This window comes from Bos javanicus, chromosome 12 (assembly GCF_032452875.1).
Source record: "Bos javanicus breed banteng chromosome 12, ARS-OSU_banteng_1.0, whole genome shotgun sequence".
NCBI lineage: Eukaryota > Metazoa > Chordata > Mammalia > Artiodactyla > Bovidae > Bos > Bos javanicus.
In genome coordinates this window covers 54,956,252-54,978,015 of record NC_083879.1, presented here as the reverse complement: position 1 = coordinate 54,978,015, position 21,764 = coordinate 54,956,252, and the positions used below count along the sequence as shown (strand labels likewise).

The 21,764-nt window shown below is 40.7% G+C and overlaps 1 long non-coding RNA gene across 1 annotated transcript in view; it reads right to left on the bottom strand.

Moving 5' to 3' along the window:
- Positions 1-4,561: 4,561 nt before the first annotated feature.
- LOC133258507 (uncharacterized) overlaps positions 4,562-21,764 on the bottom strand; it is a 222,690-nt gene continuing 205,487 nt past the window's right edge. Inside the window, exons 3-4 of the long non-coding RNA XR_009740057.1 lie at positions 9,236-9,298; positions 4,562-5,665 (exon numbers count right to left, since the gene is read on the bottom strand). This is a non-coding gene — a long non-coding RNA (uncharacterized LOC133258507). The remainder of the gene's footprint in view (positions 5,666-9,235; positions 9,299-21,764) is intronic.

The window sequence follows — 21,764 nt, the reverse complement described above, 5'->3', positions numbered from 1 at the left end:
GTATAAAAAGACCCTGATGCTGGGAGGGATTGGGGGCAGGAGGAGAAGGGGACGACAGAGGATGAGATGGCTGGATGGCATCACCGACTCAATGGACATGAGTTTGAGTGAACTCCGGGAGTTGGTGATGGACAGGGAGGCCTGGCATGCTGCGATTCATGGGGTCGCAAAGAGTTGGACATGACTGAGCGACTGAACTGAACTGATACATATTTTATTTCATATTCTTTTCCATCATAGTTTATCCCAGGATATTGAATATTGTTCCTGTGCTATACAGCAGGACCTTGTTGTTTATCCACCCTAGATACACCAATTTGCATCTGCTAATCCCAAACTCATTCTAACTCTCTCTCATCCCTCTCCCTTTTGGCAACTACCAATCTATTCTCTATGTTTCTGATCCTGTTTCTGTTCATTTGTGCCATATTTCAGATTCCACCTATAAGTTATATCATATGGTATTTGCTTTTATCTTTCTGACTTACTTCATTTACTATGATAATCTCTGGTTGCATCCATGTTTCTGCAAATGGGATTATTTCATTCTTTTTTATAGTTGAGTAGTATTCCGTTGTATACATGTAACACATCTTCATCCATTCATCTGCCGACGGACATTGAGGCTGTTTCCATGTCTTGGCTATTGTGAATAATGCTGCTATGAACATAGGGGTGCATGTATTTTTTTAAATAGATGCCGAGGAGTGAGAGTGCAGGCACTTATGGTAACTCTGTTTTTAGTTTTCTATATACTTGAATTTTTGACTGCAGGGCTTATCCCCCATTGTTCAAGAGTCAACTGTACTCTTTTGCTTTGTTTGGTTTGGTTCTTCACCATAGGAATAATAATAATAAATGTATTTGAAGCACCCTAACTCTATTATAAATGAGTGCCAGTTACTAGAAGGTCAGACAAACCAAACCTGTACTTGATAATAGTTTTATAAATAAATATATTATGTTGAAATAATCCTTATTTTTCTTTGAAATGCCAATTAGTCAGGAAACTCTTGCTGCTTTATAGCCATTAGTCAAGGAAAGTGAGACTTATGACTCCATAGCCATGTAAGAATAACTCACTGCCTCACTCTTAAGTGGCAAAGTGAAAAGGGAGCCAGGGACATCTTTCAGGTCAAAGCAGAATACATGAAAATGAAAACCCATTAACAACTTTTACAACCGATAGTTAGGTAACCACAGTGCCCTTCCTGTGAGTACGTTTACATCATGTGTTTTTCAGGTCTGGCTTCCCAATTAAGCTCTGAGTTCCTTGAGGTCAGAGACGGCATCTTATTTGCAACCTTTTTCCTGGAATATTCCCATAGTGTCTGAGTCACAGTAGGCACCTGTCACACATTTACTCAACTGAACTGACATTAAATTATTTGGAACAAAAATATTTATAAAAATATCTCCTATAATACATAGAGTACAGAGGTTGAATCATATTTTCAAACTGAAGTAGATAAATTTTATATTTCCCTAGGTATTTCTAGGCAGAATATACAGCTCATTTGTGGCTAAAAAAGATGACATAAAAGCATAAAGACCTCATCATATCTATTCTGGGTCATAGCAACCTTGATCAAATGCAATGTTTATCTACATGATTTTTTTTACATTTCTTTAAACTTTTTATTTTGTATTGGGATATAGCCAATTAATAACATTGTGATAGATTCAGGTGAAGAGTGAAGGGATTCAGCCATACATATACATTTATCTATTCTCCCCCAAACTCCCCTCCCACCCAGGCTACCACATAACACTTCATGTGCTCTACAGTAGGTATTCATTCATTCATTATTCATTTTAAATATAGCAGTGTCACTTATTTTAATGACATGAGGAATTTTACTAATATCCCAAGTAAATGTCACTCTTTGATTATAACCTAAGGAGGTGTTTGGAATTTTGATTTTTCTACCTGTCATGGAATTACTCCTGACTACTCTTTTTCACCCAGGTATGTGATAACTCTGTCAATGTTATTGTCAAGACTTTGACAAAAATTTTAAGTCCGTGGCCAAGGGAAGAATTCAGTAGTATGAAAACAAGTTCATTTAACTGATTGACAGCATAAAGAAGGCTGAGTGCTGAAGAATTGATGCTTTCAAATTGTGATGTTGGAGAAGACTCTTGAGGGTCCCTTGGACTGCAAGGAGGTCAAACCAGTCAATCCTAAAGGAAATTAATCCTGAATATTCGTTGGAATGACTGATGCTGAAGCTGAAGCTCAATACCTTGGCCACCTGTTACGAAGAGCTGACTCACTGGAAAAAACTCTGAGATTGGGAAAGGTTGAGGGCAAGAGGAGAAGTGGGCAACAAAAGATGAGGTGGTGGGATGGCATTACTGACTCAATGGACATAATCTGATCAAACTTCAGAAGATGGTGAAGGACAGGGAACCCTGGCATGCTGCAGTTCATGGGATCACAAAAAGCTAGATATGACTTAGCAACTAAATAACAATAATCAACAGCATTGGAATGTGGGCTTTTTGTTGGCAGTTATGTTCTTATCTAGCCTGCCTTTCTTTGATACATGCAAGGATATTCCAAAACTCTGTCAAACCTTTGCTGACAAAGATATATTTGAGTCCACTGTTATTGTAAATTTGTTACTATGACACCAGTCTCAGAGCTGACACCAACTGCACAATTGAGCTAAAACGATCATAAACATTGACGTGGTCAAAACTCATGAACAGAAAGAACAATGCTGGTCACCTCATGTCTAGCACAACACATATCTTTACACTCCTGTCTTGGCTGACAATAATATGGTCACTGCTATTGTGCTCACAGTCCTGAAATGTGTGGCCGGTGATGTGGCTCCCTTACACTCCTTTGTCCTTGGGCTGTTTATGATTGAATCCTATACTTCACATTTGTGGGTTGTAATGCATTCATTTTCCTCTGACTGTCAGGTAATTGCCTTTAATTGAAGGCTTTGGGATTTTGAGAACAGCCCCTTGAATTATTTTACTATTTATTACAATCTACACCACAAACTCCAGGAGTTACCATCAGGCAGATTGTGGTGCCAGATTATGAATTAAAGGATACATTTTCTATCAGTTTTAAGAAGATTAAAAACACACACACAATTCATCAGAGAATTAAGTGAAAGAATGCCAGTACATATGAGAATTTAATAAAGACAAAGTAGTAGTTTAATTCATTGGGGAAAGAATGGGTTATTTAATCAATGACAATGATACAGAGAAAGAAAATCAGTCTTGTACGATTTAGTTCAGATGGAGTGAAGATAATAGTAAATAATACATTGATAAAAAATATTTGAAGAAGATTTAGAATACCTTGTGCAATTTTAAGCAACACAGGAAACAGAAGATATTAGAGTCAAAGGACCAACTTAGAATAGGAAAAAGTAGCTTTCAGTTAAATAATAAGGGGCAAATACATAATGTTCATTATGATAGATATATAGATAAACAAGTTATAGATAGGTGCATGATCAGTCTTTCAGTCATGTCTGACTCTTTGCAACCCCAAGGACTGTAGCCCATCAGGCTCCTCTGCCCATGGGATTTTCCAGGCAAGAATACTGGAGAAGGTGGCCATTTCTGTCTCCACGTGATGGTCCCGACCCAGGGATCAAACCCGCATCTCCTGAGTCTCCCACATTGGCAGGTGGTTTCTTTACCATTGAGCCACCTGGGAAGCCCCATAGATAGGTAGATATTACCAATAAAAGAAAAAAAGAACTATCCCATTTATAGGAATGGGATAATTGTAGGCAGCTCATGGAAGAGCAAATCCAAATGACAATTGTGTGAAAGGATGCTCAATTTCACTAGCATTCAGGGAAGGGAAACTTAATGGGAAAATAATGTATTACTTTATCAATTTGCCCTCAAACTAGCCAAAGTTATGAACAAGAATACTTGTTACAGATTTGGATAAAAGGAAATAATACAATTTGAATAAAAAGTGAACACACACACACACAGAGTGTTGGAAAGATAAAGGGCTGCAGTCTGTTTTAGAAAGCAATGTGGCAAAATCTATTATATTAAATATACTCTTCAATACAAAATTCTGTCTGGTCATCCTATAGAAAAAAATATATACACTATATAAGTATCTCAGGCAACATTGTTTGAATATATTTCACTTAGAATTGTTTCAAGTAGTAAAAAGAAGACTAAGTGGAAACAAATGGAAGTCTGCTTATAAACGAGTGATTGAATCCACATGGCATAACTCTATCACGGAATATTATGCAGCCACTAGAGATAAGAAAATAGAAGTAGACCATTTGATAGAGTAGAAGTATTTTCATGTGTTATTGGTAATTTAGCAAGTAAGTGCAGAAAGGTTCTGATACAATCTCTTAATAAAAATGATTAAAAAATCCCCATTATTCATGTGCATAGGTATGTGTGTGTGTATATGTGTGTGTATTATGTATATATTTACATGTGCATGTATGTATATCTGTGTATTTTTTGCAATTACATGGATGTGGTCACATATATAAAAGATGAATGAATATGTGGTTTTTATGGGCCACTGGATGTGGGGGGAAAATGTGAGAAAAGAGAAAAGGGATCACAAGTAGAAAAGTATAAGAAAATAGTTCTGAACTATAAACCTCTAGCTTACATACAGCTATACATATCTCTCTGTGTGTGTGCATATATGTTTATACATTATGCAAAATAATACATGGGTATTTAAAGTTGGGTTGAGTGAAAAGGTGGTGTGTGAACAAGTCAAAATTCTGCTTCTAACAAGTTGAAACTACTCAAATGACAAATCAGGGACTTCCCTGATGGTCTAGTAGCTGAGACTCCATGCTCTCAATGCAGGGGGCCCAGGGTTCAATCCCTGGTTGAAGAACTAGATCTCACATCCCACAGCTAAGAGTGCGCATGCCACAATTAACAACTAAAAGACCCCCAATGCAGCAACAATTATTAAGACCCGGCACAGTCAAACAAATAATTTTTTTTAATTTTATTTTATTTAACTTTATAATATTTATTGGTTTTGCCATATATCAAAATGAATCTGCCACAGGTATACATGTGTTCCCCATCCTGAACCCTCCTCCCTCCTCCCTCCCCATACCATCCCTCTGGGTCGTCCCAGTGCACCAGCCCCAAGCAGCCAGTATCCTGCATCAAACCTGGACTGGCAACTCGTTTCATATATGATATTATACATATTTCAATGCCATTCTCCCAAATCATCCCACCCTCTCCCTCTCCCACAGAGTCCAAAAGACTGTTCTATACATCAGTGTCTCTTTAATTACAAATTAAGTGAAACAATTTCTGACACTAGTAGCACCCCTGTCAGCTCTCCTTATTCACTACTTTGCTATGCTAAGTCACTTCAGTCGTGTCCGACTCTGTGCGACCCCATAGACGATGGCCCACCAGGCTCCCCCGTCCCTGGGATTCTCCAGGCAAGAACACTGGAGTGGGTTGCCATTTCCTTCTCCAATGCATGAAAGTGAAAAGTGAAAGTGAAGTCGCTCAGTCCTATCCAACTCTTAGCGACCCCATGGACTGCAGCCCACCAGGCTCCTCCGTCCATGAGACTCTCCAGGCAAGAGTACTGGAGTGGGGTGCCACTGCCCAAGACCACCAAATGCTTTCCCATCTCACGTAAAACTCACAACCTTGCCTAAGGATGAAAAACAGAAAGCAAAAATCACTGTCATTATGTGCAACTTGTATCTAATTTTGCAAATTTAGTTTAAGAAATTGATACGCTTTCAGGTCAGATTTTAAAGTCCAAAAGTTTAAATTATAAACTTGTCTTCAAAATTCCCTGCCATCTCATAAGGTCATAAAATCTAAATGATGGTAAAGGCCACCCATGGAAAAGAATGCTTAGAGGCAAAGGCTGTGCTGAGAATTTCAGCATTCTACCCATGAAGCTGTAGGCACTAACATTCTGGTAAAAAAAGACCCAGCTGAGCTGGGAATGAAGACACAGCTTCTTATCTTGGCTTTGCTGAGAACTTGCAATGTGACTCTGGGTAAATCACTTCACCTTTCTGAGCTCCTGATTCTCTTGCAGGTAATTATCCCGGCCTTATCTCCTTCGTTGTTTCAAAAAGAAAATGAGATAAATGATTTGTGTAAAAGTACTTTGAATGGTAAAACGTGGCATGTTGTTATTTAAACAAGGCATTATCCTCCCAAACCTACTTAGAGGGGGTTGTAAATGAAATACTGCATATTAATATGATCCTGGGCTTTGGAGAATTTGGCTCCTCGGGGCTCCATTACAGCCTCTGCTCTTTTTCAGCGCAGCATAAATTATGTCCTCCAAACAAGTCTTCAATACCCCTTGGAAGACTGAGAGGCGAGCATGAGTCTGCTTAGTGCCCCTCAAATAGGTACCACTGAAGAGAAAGCAGAGCGTTGAAGAAAACACTGAACAGGTTCTGCCTGCCAAGTCTGTGCTCGAGTTGCAGTTTCTCGCATGCATGGGTGTTGAGAACAAAGGAAGCATGTCTGTAAACCCAAGTCTAGGCTGGAATTTCCATACCCTGTGGGTATTTTTCCGAGTTACTATAATAGATGCATGTCCATGCGTAAGTGTGAATATACACAAACATGACATTATACAAGCAGATGGCTTTGCCACATTACACACCCAATTCATGAAAAGCTATCGGTTCCGCAAACCTTATTTGCTATTGTAATTGGGTCCTTTTGCCCGTTTGTGTTGTGCATTTTTGACCCTGGTCATTCGCCCATTCTGTAGCCTTCTAGGTATTCAGAAAGCGCTTTTACTCCCCCACAACTCTAGGCATAGATCAGAAATAATTATTTTCCTACTTACAAATCTCAGAAACGCCTGAACCATTTGTTATTGTTGTTTTTAAATATGAGAGCTTTGGAATAAGGCAAGACTTGGAAAGTTTTGATCATAGAATTTTCTCACTCTGGGGACTCTAACTCAGTCTAGGATATCTCACCGGCATTGTATTAAAAGCACCAGATCTACTCATTACCTATGAGGTTTCAGAGGACGTGCGATCCCTCGAACAAGGTTCCCTTGTGCGTCCTGATGAACCTTGGGTCTGACTCTCCCCACAAGCCCATAAAGGTGAGAGCAAAGCACTCTGCCATGCACACACTAAAAAAAGTCTCATTCCTGATTGCCAGAGCCCTCGAGCTGTCACTGTTCACCCCCTCAGGGATCCCAGAGGCCCTCATCACCACCAAGAAAGAGTTTTTCCTCCACACAACAGGTTGGTGGGGAAGCATCAGCTTGGGGTCTGAGGGATTCGCACTGACATCCCAGATCAAACACTTATGTGACTTTGGGCAAGTTTCTTAAGGTCTCTGATCCTATGTCTTCAGCTGTCAAATGAACATAATACAGCAAGTCCCCTACACACAAAAGGTTTCCCCAATGGCTCAGGGGTAAAGACTCCACCTGCTGACACAGGAGACACAGGTTCAATCCCTGGGTCGGGAAGATCCCCTAGAGGAGAGCATGGCTACCCACTTCAGTATTCTTGCCTGAAAAATCCCATGGACAGAGGAACCTGGTGGGCTACATTCCAAAGGGTGGCAAAGAGTCAGACACGACTGAGCGAATACAAAACACCCGCACGCCTACAATATGAACCTTCAAGTTGAGAACTTTCAAAGAGGCGAACGTGTGTTCAAATATCCAATCCTGTATGCTCACTCGTGTCTGGGGCACACTGTCATGTGCTTCCATCCTCTCCAAGTGGCTGTGGCACTGTGTACTTTACTGTGCCCTCCTGCGTAGAGGATAGCAGTAGCGTCTCTTTATTTCAAGCCCCAGTGACGGAGCTGGTACTACTGTACTTTTCATGGTACTGTACTATAAGATGAAAATAATTTTCTTTATTTTTTTGGTGCTTGTTTTTCAAGGTATTATTTGTGTGAAAGGTACTGTATTACAAACCTATTACAGTACAGTACTATATAGCCAATTGTTTTAGTTGGGTACCTAGGTTAACTTCATTGGGCTTACAAATATGTTCTTGGAACAAAACTCATTCTTAGGTAAGGGACTTACTGTGTGTATGTGTGTGTGTGTGTGCGTGTGCGTGTGCGTGTGCGTGTGTGTGTGCGTGTGTGTGTGTGTGTGTGTGTGTGTGTGTTAGTTGCTCAGTCATGTCTGACTCCTTTTGACTGCATGGACTGTGGCCTGCCATGCTCCTCTGTCCATGGAATTCTCCAGGTAAGAATAGTGAGTGGGTTGCCACGCCCTTCTCAGGGGATCTTCCCAACCCAGGGATTGAACCCAGGTCTCCCACATTGCAGGCAGATTATTTGCCATTTGAGCTACCTGAAAGGATGGTGGTGAGGATGAAATGAGATGATGCTTGCGAAGGGCTTAGGATAATACCAGCAACATAAATGAGTACTCAACCCATGGCAGCCAGTAGTTACAGTAAAACATCAGCCATCACAGCCCTCCTCACTACAGCTGCAGTAGGAAAAGTACTCAGTTACGGAGGGGCCTAACCCCTTTAAAAAGAAAAAAATGTACAGTCTCTACTTAAAGGGAGACAAGCCATGCACATCAATTAGTAAGAGTGAAACTACGCAGATGGCTTTCCTGTCCATAAATCACTAGTCAAGCTACATAAAATGTGTCCAAGGAAACAAGGAAGAGGGAATCCGCACTCCTGGGGTGATTCCTGAGCAGCTCCATGCACAGGAAGAAAGAAAAAATAAAAGTACATTTGGAGCATGTTCATACCTAGTTCCAGACGTAGGTACACGACAATACAAACTACTGTAGATCGTATGTGCACCGGAAATTATCAACTCTAGGTGTGAGGCACCAGTGTCCCCAGCCCTGGCATGACAGTGTGGGCACAACAGTGTCTTTGGTTTCCCAGCTTGTCTTTTACAGAACAAATCAAGCTGATCTGTGTGGATGCTGTGGTTGCAGTGGCAGCACAGCTGGATGGGCACAGCTTGGGGTGGGAGAAGCTGTGATTTGTAGCAGCCGCCAATTTCCATAGTGTAAACACTCCCATTATGAGACCTCACTGAGAGCAAAACTGAGAAGCCCATACATACAGCCAGGACAAGCCGGCTCCACTGCACCGCTGTGTGAACGGACCCAGCACTGAGGGAGCTTTTAGCTCTCCAGATCTCTCTCCTCACTTCTGCTCTATAATTACTGGATTCTGTTTCTCTGTTCAGTCTGAATTATTTCCATTCCCGTCATTTTCCCCACTGATCTTACCTTCTTGTCCTTGGTCCTTCCAATTGTTCTTCTATGAATCTTGAGGAACCTGCATCCCTCTGACTGTGAAGATAAAGAAAAATACACAGCAATGAGTCATTTAGGGACATACAGACCTGGGTTTATAAGAATACTGTTACAAAATAAGCTTATTTTAAGCAAGAGTCACTGTAATATGCGTCCAGAGTGAACTGCTGATATTCAAGCCCAGGTCCTCACAGCTGCACATATGGTCTATTTTCAATATGCATTAATGTGGTTTATCACCTTCTCTCTCCACCCGATCCGGTCTGCGCATTGCTGCCAAAAATAGCTTCCTGAAATAATACTTGGATCACATTTCCCATTCAAAAGTTCCAGTGGTTTCTCCATCCCTCTAGGAAAAAGACCAAACTCTTAGCTCACAAGGCCTTTCAGAGCCAGAACTCCAATGGCTTCGGTTGCTCACATCTCTCTTTACACCAGCCTACTTGCCATCCTTTTCTGCACTTGAACTCCAGTGTTTGTTTATGTAGTGAATGTTTCAATTTACCTTTGCCTCCTAAATCATACTCTTTCTTCATTCCAACATCAAATCCTCCAATTTCTGCAACTCTCTTCTGAGTACTCTCTGCAATTTGATCTTTCCTCCTCTGACCTTATTCAAGTGTCTTGTCTTTACTTCCCAAATGGCTCTTAATTCACACTGCTTGGTATTGAAGCTATTTGTTTGCATAATCTCTAAAAATGGATTACTAACATGAACAGCATAGAACCGTGTCTTTGACTGTTCCCCAGCACTCCCCAGGAGAACTCTCTGTGATGATGCAGATGTTTTTATTCACACTATCCACTATGATAGCTACTAGCCACAGGTGGCTACCAAGCACATGAAAAGTGGCCAGAGAGACTGAGGAACTGGACTTTATTTATTTCAGTTCATTGAAAGAGTCACAGTGACTGGTAGCTCCATTTTGGACTGCATGGTTAGACCTTCTACAAGATACAGCACAAGTGTCTACTACTTTGCAGTTATTCAACCACTATTTGTTGACAGAATCAGTGAAATTTCCTAATGTCATAACATAACCCTAGTTTCTCTCTCTCTTTTTTTTTCTACAGCCTGTGGCCTTGTCCCTATCACCCAAAACCTTCCTGGTGACCTTGCTGGCAACAGTCGTTGGATGGGATTTAAATGTTCACTAGAACACAGTCTGCTTCTAGCCTGTGGAAGCATTCAGAGAGGAGGGCTGAGTTGGCCAAGAATGAAGCATTTGAAAGCCAGCTGTTTTTCTCCCCAGGGCCACCTCCACTCTCAAGGGCCAGCATGCCAAAGTCTGTGTGTCTTAAAGTCTCCACTGAGACCTTAAGAAATTGTCCCATCACTTTGGGTCAGTTTTGACGTGCTGTTTAAACTCAGTAAAAGTCTACATTTCAATTTCTCATAGCTGAAACATAGTTAACTCTGGGTAAAACATACATACATACATACATATATATATACACACACACATGCAATTGCTTAATTTGCAGCAAATATTCTGGTGCATTTTTATGCATTCGTTTGCACAGATGGGACAATAATTCATTCATAATTTACAGATTTTTAAAATAATGCAAATACTCTGTTTCAGCAATGTTGAAGAAAAACTCGAAAATTCTTCCTTTTAAACAAGTTAGAAAATGCTAAACTTCATTGAGGAATAACTCCACAGAGAATTTGAAAGCCCAAAGGACCTTAAACATCAGTGAGCCCGACACACCCCCTCTACACTCAACACATATAATCATGGTCGCTTAGAATTGTCTGTATAAAGTTTTAGTAAATCTTTGCCCACAGCAGAGAAACCAGAAATGTATTCTATTTCTGCAGTACTCTCCATTAATTAACAGAATCCTAGTTTATAAGACGATTAAAATGTCTTTTATTTAAAACAAGCAAATTAAATTAGATCACTTCACTTTACAAACATAAAAAGTAAAATGTTATTTTCGTTCCCCACTCTGCAGTAGTCATTTAGAATAAGGTAATGTAATAACATTCATCTCATACCAAAAAAAATTAATGTAAGAAAAGGAAACATTTACTTACTTGCCTTATGTTTTTATTAGACACTGAATTTGCAGATGTCACTTTCCATGAATAACTAACCCCAGAATTTGACCCAACTCCTTAGTATTAATAGCTTCTGATTCTCAGAAGACATTTAGAATTGCACTGCATGGTGACCTAGCATATTCCCATACATACACACACACAAACGCAATGTCAAATGTAGTTAACTGTTTTATAGTACAGCCTAATTCATGGAAGATATTTCTTACCGAATTTGTATCATCTTATTAATATTCTTTGTAGAAAAGTTAGAAAACACTCTTCAGTGACTAGTCATTATGTACTTTGCTTCCCATCCCCAAACAATCTTTGACCTCTAATTATGCTGAATTGTGGGACCTGTCATGCTACACAAAGATTATATTGTGCTACTGCAAATTCCCAATTTAACAAAAGGAATACAGATTTGCCTCCAAGAGAGTGATAGTAAAATATACCCACTGTCAATTGATTTCCCTAGTTCTAATTGCAAGAATTATACTCTAAAAAGAGACACTTCTGATAGCCAGATTAATTATACAGCTTTCTTAAATAAATGCAATGTTATTATGTTTGTGCTCACATAGTAACCAAACAAAGTCAAAAGATGTTATCAGAATATTTTCTCAGATAGAGGCTACGTGACCCTCCATGATGTGGACAAGAATATGTACATAATTAATAAGTTTATATAGAGTGCCCCAATAAAGCAGAGAAGGCAATGGCACCCATTTCAATACTCTTGCCTGGAAAATCCCATGGACGGAGGAGCCTGGTAGGCTGCAGTCCATGGGGTCTGGAAGAGTCGGACACGACTGAGCAACTTCACTTTCACTTTTCACTTTCATGCATTGGAGAGGGAAATGGCAACCCACTCCAGTGTTCTTGCCTGGAGAATCCCAGAGACGGGGGAGCCTGGTGGGCTGCCGTCTATGGGGTCGCACAGAGTCGGACAGGACTGAAGCAACTTAGCAGCAGCCCCAATTAAGTGCTTATTAAGTTACCCGCTCTGAGATTCCCCTGTGCTCATCCACCTACCTTGGTTTTTCTCACTAATGTGCTTACAGCTTCTTTCTACACAAAGTACAATGGTCCTCTTTGGCTTAACTTGTGATATTTATCTGACATTACAAACACATGGCAACTGTTTTCTTATGATATTACAATGAACTTGGATTTTTTTTGCTTTGTTCTATTTTGTTTTAAGTTTTCAGTTTAGCTTCCAGGAAAATCAATTTAGTCTGAGACTCAGGTACTTCCTCTTTGAGAAATACCTATATCTATGCAACCTGTTGGGCTTCCCAGGAGGTTCTAGTGGTAAAGAAAGTGAAAGCCACTCAGTTGTGTTCGACTCTTTGTGACCCCATGGACTATAGAGTCCATGGAATTCTCCAGGCCAGAATAACCAGAGTAGGTAGCCTTTCCCTTCTCCAGGGGATCTTCCCAACCCAGGGATTGAACCCAAGTCTCCCGCATTACAGGCGGATTCTTGACCAACTGAGCTATCAGGGAAGCCCAGTGGTGAAGAACTGCCTGCCAGTGTAAGAGACGTAAGAGACACAGGTCCACTGTTGTATCAGGAAGATCCCATGGAGAAGGGCACGGCAACCCACTCCAGTTTTCTTGCCTGGAGAATCCCATGGACAGAGGATCTTGGCAGTCTACCATCCATAGGATCACAAAGAGTCGGACACAACTGAACAACTAACACTTTCACTTCATGCAACCTTTTGGACAGATGGGCTGAAGACCATTTGGGGTTCAGCTATGGAGCAGAACCTGTTCCACGCTCCTGAAACACCCACACTTGTGAAGAGCATGTTTACAGCACAAAAACTTTCTTTACTTGAAGCTCTGTCCAGCATGAGCTCTGTCCACATTTCAACAAATTAGTTTATATTTTATTCAGTTTATAATTTATATTCAGGACAACAGACATGAGAGTTGGCTAACATGTTCCCACAGTATTAAGATAATCTAATGGCAGAATGTGGGTCTCTCTTACAATTATGATTGAGCCTATGACTCAAAGCCAGGCCCAGGGCATAATTCACGAACCAAATGCATAGCCCAATAAAAATCATTTCTCATGTTTAAAAACGAAGGAACCCCTAAAAACACCACAGATTGCTTGAATATAGTGGAAAGAAAACTCTCCTAAATAAAACCAAATTCTTTCTTTACCAGGAGGGGGAAAAAAAAAAAAAAACATTCTAATACTGCATAAAAATCGAAAGAAGATATATTGAAGTCAGTAGGATTTAGCATTTAGAATAGAAAAAGAAAAATATATGAGATGTCAAAATAATATTAAGTCAAACCAAAAGCACTATGCAAAACAGTAAATACAACTTGATGTCATTTTTAAAAGAAATAGGTAGATTGAACTATTAATGGTGATTATCTTCACAGTAAATTATCTTTTGTAATCTACCTGTGCTTTCCAAATTTTTCTACAATAAATAGACATTAATTTTTAATTTAAAATGGCTTAAATTTTAAAAAGAAGAGCTATTGATTGGAGCTAATAGCAGTACCCTTTGCAGTAATTTGTTGTTGTTGTTATCTAGTCACTTAGTCATGTCCGACTCTTTTTCAGCCTCAAGGATTATAGCCTACCAGATTCCTCTATCTATGGGATTTCCCAGGCAAGAATATGGAATGGGTTGCCATTTCCTTCTCCAGGAGATCTTCCCAACCCAGGGATAAAATCTGCATCTCCTGCATTGGCAGGTGGATTCCTTACCACTGAATGAGATAATAGCAGTACACTCTGTAGTAATAACAACAGCAATAACAATAATGATGATAGGAAATATCTAGATACCCTCTGCTTATTCCAACTATGCTTATTTTGTCATAAAAATATTACTGTAGAGCCCATGTTCATATTGGAGAAGGAAATGGCAACCCACTTCACTATTCTTGCCCGGAGAATCCCAGGGACAGAGGAGCCTGGTGGGCTGCCATCTATGGGGTCGCACAGAGTCAGACACAACTAAAGCAACTTAGCAGCAGCAGCAGCATGTCCATATTGGTTGGATATTTCATTTTCACACAATGTACATTGTCAAACTTGATGAAAATTATTTCAAGTGAAGTTTTCAACCTGCAATGATGTACTTCTCATGAGTTGGTGTTTGTGCTGAGTAACATGCCTGCACCAGAGCCCTGACACTGATAATGAAACAAGTTTCTTTTCTCTGCTGCTTATTTGCTAAAAGTGTACTTAGCAAACCCCTTGACCCATTCATAGACTGAGTAGTTACTGTGTTTCAGGCAAATACCTGAGATACACATGTGAAAGATACAGACACATCAATGTCAAAAGATTCTGCCTCTTGTAGTCCTGTGTGGTTAACATACATATGGAGAGATGCTGGAAGAGGAGAAAGAAGAAATGGAAACAACTAATTACAACATGGTATAATATGTGCTAATAGAGCAAAATACAAATTGCTAGAGGAATGTTGGGGGAATCCTTTCATCTGGGAACTAAAGCATTCTTTCTTCTGAGTCTAATCTTCTGAGTCTATTAAAAGTATCTTATGAATACTGGTGTCCACGAGGGTCATACTACTTTAGCTCCCAGGGATTCGTCAAATGAATGCACACAATTAGGTATAAAATTCAACTGAGATTTACTGAAATTCTCAAGTGATATCATAATGCGTGTCAGTGGGATCTATATGTCTACATTAGCACAGTTCTATTGGAAGCTACAAAGGGAATAGCCAAGATATTAAGTCAGTGTATTTTCCTCCTAGGTAATCCTTACTTCCTAGTTTTTCCATGATTCCTTAAAGGGAAAAAACCACACCTAGGTATGCATATTTTATTTATGGATTTACTTATTGGCCATGCTGTGTGGCATGCAGGATCTTAGTTCCCTGACCAGAGATGGAACCCGAGGCCCCTGCAGTGGAAGTGCAGAGTCTTAACCACTGGACTGTCGGGGAAGTCCCCACTGCATAGAGTTTCTTCCCTTGTAAAGAAAGGATATGTTAGTACCCAGGAAGGCTAAGACATGAGGCTTATTGAAATAGATGTAGCCTAAGATGTATTTCAATTGGAAAGAAAGTGCAATGCAGAGTCACTTGATGAGCATGGCAGAGTGTGAAAACGAGAGAAGCCTTAGGCAATGATGGCAGAACCCGATTCCTTAGTCCTGCCTCGCACCCTCCGATATCTTGGAAGATCTGAGAATACGAGTCAATGATCTACTTTCTCTGGTATAATTGGAAGGATGACGAATTTGACTGAATTTGATGGATTTGTCTCTGTGTCTGGTCCAACATGCCACTCACACGACAATGCTGCTATTGGAGAGACGTCCCTTGAGAGCCTGAAGTGGCACTTTTCAACATGGGACATGCCTGGATCCTGTAAGCAGCAAATAGAGCACACAGAAGTGTCAAGAAGGCTGGAGGAAGTCTGGGTTGGAAGTGAGGGCAGCAGAGCATGGAGCCTTGAGACTGCAAGCAAGCGGCCAGGCCCACCCCCGTCAGGTGTGGATATCAACATGACCTCCCCAGAGGCTGCGTGGAGCCAGAACTTGTCAGCAGACCCAAGGGGGGCCGCACAGATGAACTTCCTCACCACAGAGCCCCAGATCTGCACACAGAACAAGGACCTGCATTCATAGACGCTCCACTTGCTGCTACCACAGGATTACAGGATCTCCCCCCGGCCCCCGACCCTGAGACATACGACACCATCTTGGGGAAGGGCAGGGAGACGGTTGAGAAATCCGAAAGACTGAACATTTACCCTAAAGAGACTGAGTCATCCAAGAGAAATTATCTAAACAGGAAGAGACAGAAATGCAGTTAATTAGCAAGATTAAAGCACCCCAACCCCTACCCCTATGCCACTAATAAGCAGAGTTAACAAGCTCAGGAGAAAAATTAAATCATTATCGAAAGATTCCCCCAAGCTTCTGAAAAGCCCAGGAGAGGGAATTATACCAAGTAGTAGTCACAGGGCAAATGTCATTTATCCTATTACACTAACACCCAGGGCTCAAAAGCTGGTCTCTTTGATGCACGGTGACCCTCACTCAGTTGACAACTTGGATTGATCATGGTAGAAGAGAAGAGATCCTCAGTCAGTAATCTGTGATGTCAATAGAGATCATTTTTTCATCAGCTGCTTGCTGCTACTTGCCTAATCCTGCAAAGTGGGCAGTCAGTGATGAGAGTTAGCCACAAATACCTTACTTCTGTTTCTCCCACATTATTACCCCTAGACTTATATGCCCCAAATATTACGAGATAGATAATAAGGGAAAATAAAATGCATTCATGAATTTGGTAAATGTTTTGGTAGAGCTTAAAAAAATCTAAGTTAGGAGATAGTAGATCTAGTTGGAGAAAGCAATGGCAACCCACTCCAGTACTCTTGCCTGGAAAATCCCATGGGCAGAGAGGAGCCTGGCAGGCTGCAGTCTATGGGGTCACTAGGAGTCGGACACGACTGAGCGACTTCACTTTCACTTTTCACTTTCATGCATTGGAGAAGGAAATGGCAACCCACTCCAGTGTTCTTGCCTGGAGAATCCCAGGGATGGGGGAGCCTGGTGGGCTGCCGTCTTATGGGGTCACACAGAGTCGGACACGACTGAAGTGACTTAGCAGCAGTAGCAGCAGACCTAGTGGCTAATAGGTCATCAACAACTTTCCAAGTTTCCACTTAAGGTCTACCATTCTGGAGAAAGAATGTTGTCACATAAGTTTGGAATGCTGGGTTAAGTAGAAATAAGCAGACTTCTTATCTGAAGAGCTACCTCTAATAAATCGAATGTGCAAAGTGAAAAGGGTTAAGTGTGTAGTTTCTTAAACTTATTTCAGTAGCCTCTTGCAGCTGGCCAGTACCAGCTAATGAGAGATTGTAGGCTACTCTTCGCAACTCAGATAGAACTGGGAGTTTGACTGCAGCCATGCTGGGAACATTTACAACATAGAAATTGACAGCACTAAAGAAAGGCAACTCCAAAGAATGCTCAAACTACCACACAATTGCACACATCTCACATGCTAGTAAAGTAATGCTCAAAATTCTCGCTCCAAGCCAGGCTTCAGCAATACATGAACGGTGAACTTCGAGATGTTCAAGCTGGTTTTAGAAAAGGCAGAGGAACCAGAGATCAAATTGCCAACATCCAGTGGATCATGGATAAAGCAAGAGAGTTCCAGAAAACCATCTATTTCTTTTTTTTTTTTTCCATTATCCCCATTTATTTATTTTTAAAATATTTTTTATGTGGACTGTTTATAAAATCTTTATTGAATTTGTTGCAATATTGCTTCTGTTGTTTATGTTCTGGTTTCTTGACTGTGAGGCATGCGGGATCTTAGCTCCCTGACCAAGGATCGAACCTGCACTTGCTGCATTGGAAGGGCAAGCCTTAACCACTGGACTGCCAGGGAAATCCCTCATCCCCGTTTTAAAGATAAAGAAACTGAGGCCCAAAGAGCATTAGAAACTTACCGAAGGTGTCACAACTAGTAGATGGGGAGGATACACTCCATCTACTCACCCACTATTTCTGCTTTATTGACAATGCCAAAGCCTTTGACTGTGTGTGGATCACAACAAACTGTGGAAAATTCTGAAGGAGATGGGAATACCATACCACCTGACCTGCCTCTTGAGAAACCTATATGCAGGTCAGGAAGCAACAGTTAGAACTGGACATGGAACCACAGACTGGTTCCAAATAGGAAAAGGAGTATGTCAAGGCTGTATATCGTCACCCTGCTTATTTAACTTATATGCAGAGTACATCATGAGAAACACTGGGCTGTAAGAAGCACAAACTGGAATCAAGATTGCTGGGAGAAATATCAGTAACCTCAGATATGCAGATGACACCATTCTTATGGCAGAAAGTGAAGAGGAACTCAAAAGCCTCTTGATGAAAGTGAAAGAGGAGAGTGAAAAAGTTGGCTTAAAGCTCAACATTCAGAAAACAAAGATCATGGCTTCTGGTCCCATCACTTCATGGCAAATAGATGGGGAAACAGTGGAAACAGTGTCAGACTTTACTTCTTGGGGCTCCAAAATCACTGCAGATGGTGATTGCAGCCATGAAATTAAAAGATGCTTACTCCTTGGAAGGAAAGTTATGACCAACCTAGGTAGCATATTAAAAACCAGAGACATTACTTTGCCAACAAAGGTCCATCTAGTCAAGGCTATGGTTTTTCCAGTGGTCACGTTTGGATGTGAAAGTTGGGCTGTGAAGACAGCTGAGCACCAAAGAATTGATGCTTTTGAACTGTGGTGTTGGAGAAGACTCTTGAGAGTCCCTTGGACTGCAAGGAAATCCAACCAGTCCATCCTAAAGGAGATAAGTCCTGGGTGTTCATTGGAAGGACTGATACTGAAGCTGAAACTCCAGTACTTTGGCCACCTCATGTGAAGAGTTGACTCATTGGAAAAGATCCTGATGCTGGGAAGGATTGTGGGCAGGAGGAGAAGGGGACAACAGAGGATGAGATGGCTGGATGGCATCACCGACTCAATGCACATGAGTTTGAGTGAACTCCAGGAGTTGGTGATGGACAGGGAGGCCTGGCGTGCTGCAATTCATGGGGTCACAAAGAGTCGGACACGACTCAGTGACTGAACTGAACCGAAGAGGTTAATCGTTTATTTTTCTTGGAGATCTGGTTCTTAAACTTTTAGGAGCATACCATTGTCTTAGAAATGCTTTCTTAATAAAACATGTGATGGCACTCATGGATTAATACACTATTGCTGCTGTAACAAATAACTACAAAGTGAGTGGCTTAAAACAGCACAAATAGGGGCTTCCCTGGCAGTCCAGTGGTTAAGACTCTATGCTTCCAATGCAGGGGGGCTTGAGTTCAACCCCTGGTCAGGGCATTAAGGTCCCACATTCCTTTTGGCCAAAATAAATAAATAAATAAAATTTTACAAAAAATAACCTAAAAATATGTCCTGACAGTTCTGTAGGTTAGGCGTCTGATACAGGTCTCGCTGGGCTAAAATCAGGGTGTCAGGATTCCTTTGTGGAGGCTTTAGGAGAAAGCATATTCCATAACTTGTTTCCAGCTTCCAGAGACATCTGAATTCCCCAGTGCATGTCTCTTTTCTCCATTGTCATAGCCATCAGCAGCAGATCAAGTCCTTCTCATGTTATATCACTCTGACCTTCTCTTCTGCCTTCCACTTCCACTTTGAAGGACCTCTGTGATTTCACTGGGTCCACTCAGGTAGTCCATGATAATTTCCCTATTTTCAGATCAGCTGATTAGCAACCCTAATTCCATCTGCAATACTAAATACTCTTTCAATGAAAAGTGGCATATTCACAGGATCCAGGGATCAGGATACGGAAATCTTTGAAGGGCCATTATGCTGCCTAACATGGAGGAAAAGCTATGACAAACCTACCAAGTATATTAAAAGGCAGAGACGTCACTTTTCCAACACAAGTCCGTATAGTCAAAGCTATGATTTTTCCCAGTCATTTACAGTGTGAGAGTTGGACCAAAAAGAAGGCTGAGCACTGAAGAATTGATGATTTTGAAGTGTGGTCCTGGAAAAGACTCTTTAGAGTCCCTTGGACAGCAAGGAGATCAAACCAGTCAATCCTAAAGGAAATCAGTCCTGAATATTTATTGGAAGGACTGATGCTGAGGCTGAAGCTGAAACTCCAATACTTTGGCCACCTGATGAGAAGAGTTGACTATTGGAAAACACCCTGATGCTGGGAAAGATTGAGGGCAGGAGGAGAAGGGGGCAACAAAGGATGAGATGTGTGGGTGGCAAAACCAACTCAATGGACATGAATTTGAGCAAACTCTGGAGATAGTGAAGCACACGGAAGCCTGATGTGCTGCAGTCCATAGGGTTGCAAACAGTCGGATGTAACTTAGTGACCGAAGGTCAACAAAAAAACATGGGTAGTGTTTTAAGGAACACATTTTAGGGAGTCACAAAAGTCCTTAAATGGAAAGTGTTTTGGGTTACTCACTTTCTAATTTATCTTGCATAAATTATTTATCCTTTTAGAACCTCCATGAATTGCTCCATGAAATGGGGATAATGTGTTCTTTACTTTGAAAAATTGTTTGGCTTGATCAATTAAAATAATAGCAGTGATAATGTTTTAAAAAGTCATGATGCTCTACTTATATATCATTATTATTCATAATAACATAATACAGGGTTTTCCTTAAGGTCAAAATCATTTTTATAATGTATAACTCAATTATTCCCTACATGCATATAATCTCGAAAACATGCATAGGACTGACTCTGGCCCTTTGCCAAGAGGAAAGTGCAGATAAATAAGGACTCCAGGTCACTTTAGATGTTCACTTATGCCTGCATCTAGATTAGAAGACTTCCCAGAGTTCTTTGAGTTAGTGAAAAACCTGGATAAATGCAAGATCTTCTGGACTCTTTGGGACTAGATCTGGGCAAATTCCCCTTTATAAGCTATTCTTTCCTCTCTCTCCTACTTTACCTTTGTCTGTAACACTCTTAAGCAATAACACAGATAAGTGGGTTGAGGTGGGATAAAGAATGAAAATCACTTTTAATAACCTGCTGCCTTTTAGACATAATCTGAACCCCAGATCCTTTCCAGAGGGAGTCACAGAACGAAACATCTCAGTCCTAACTGTTGATTACTAAATTGTTTGGTGTTTCTCTGTATTGCAAATAAATGATTTTATTATTACTTAATAAAATGAAAATTTTTTTTTGCTGTTTATATATTTGACACCTTGTCTTCTTTTGCCTGTGTGCGTCTAGGTTGCATTACTTAGAATCACTTTTTGCTTGTTAATTCACCAAACATGGATCCTTTATCTCCCCACTGATTCTCAGCATTCTAGGGGTCTTATTACACATATTGTTTCCTGCACCATCCACCAGCCTTGACAAAGAATAGATGCACAGCTGGAAAAGAGATTATTAAGGAATGTGTTTTTAAATGAACCATAGATTCTACATGGAAAATAAATCTTCATAAACCATGTGTTCATTTGAGTCTGTAGAATTTTGAACCCTTTTACTCTGCCTTACAAAGAAAAACAAGATCTCTCTGAATGTTTCTGGCAAAGGCAAGTAGCTGTAAGCTGTTAGCTATCAGCCTCTGATAAACCTGACACTACCCCGGGTTGGTTATATAATCCACCACTCCCTGGTCCTGGAGACAGTTCCACCTTTAGAATCTGAGTCACGTTATGCTGCCATCAACAAAACCAGCCAGGCAAGATGGTGACCTGGGCAGAGCTAAGATTACAAGAACAGGATCATTTTCTGTTTTGTTTTAACTCCATTGTAAGGATCACAAGTATCAGGGTTAGAGTCTTTGGTGTTGGGGCTTTTCTGATAACCCCATCATGGCCCAAACTAACTTGTCCTTTCTGGGCTTTATTCCAAGGAACCACCAAAGGATTAGTAGCAGCAGCAACA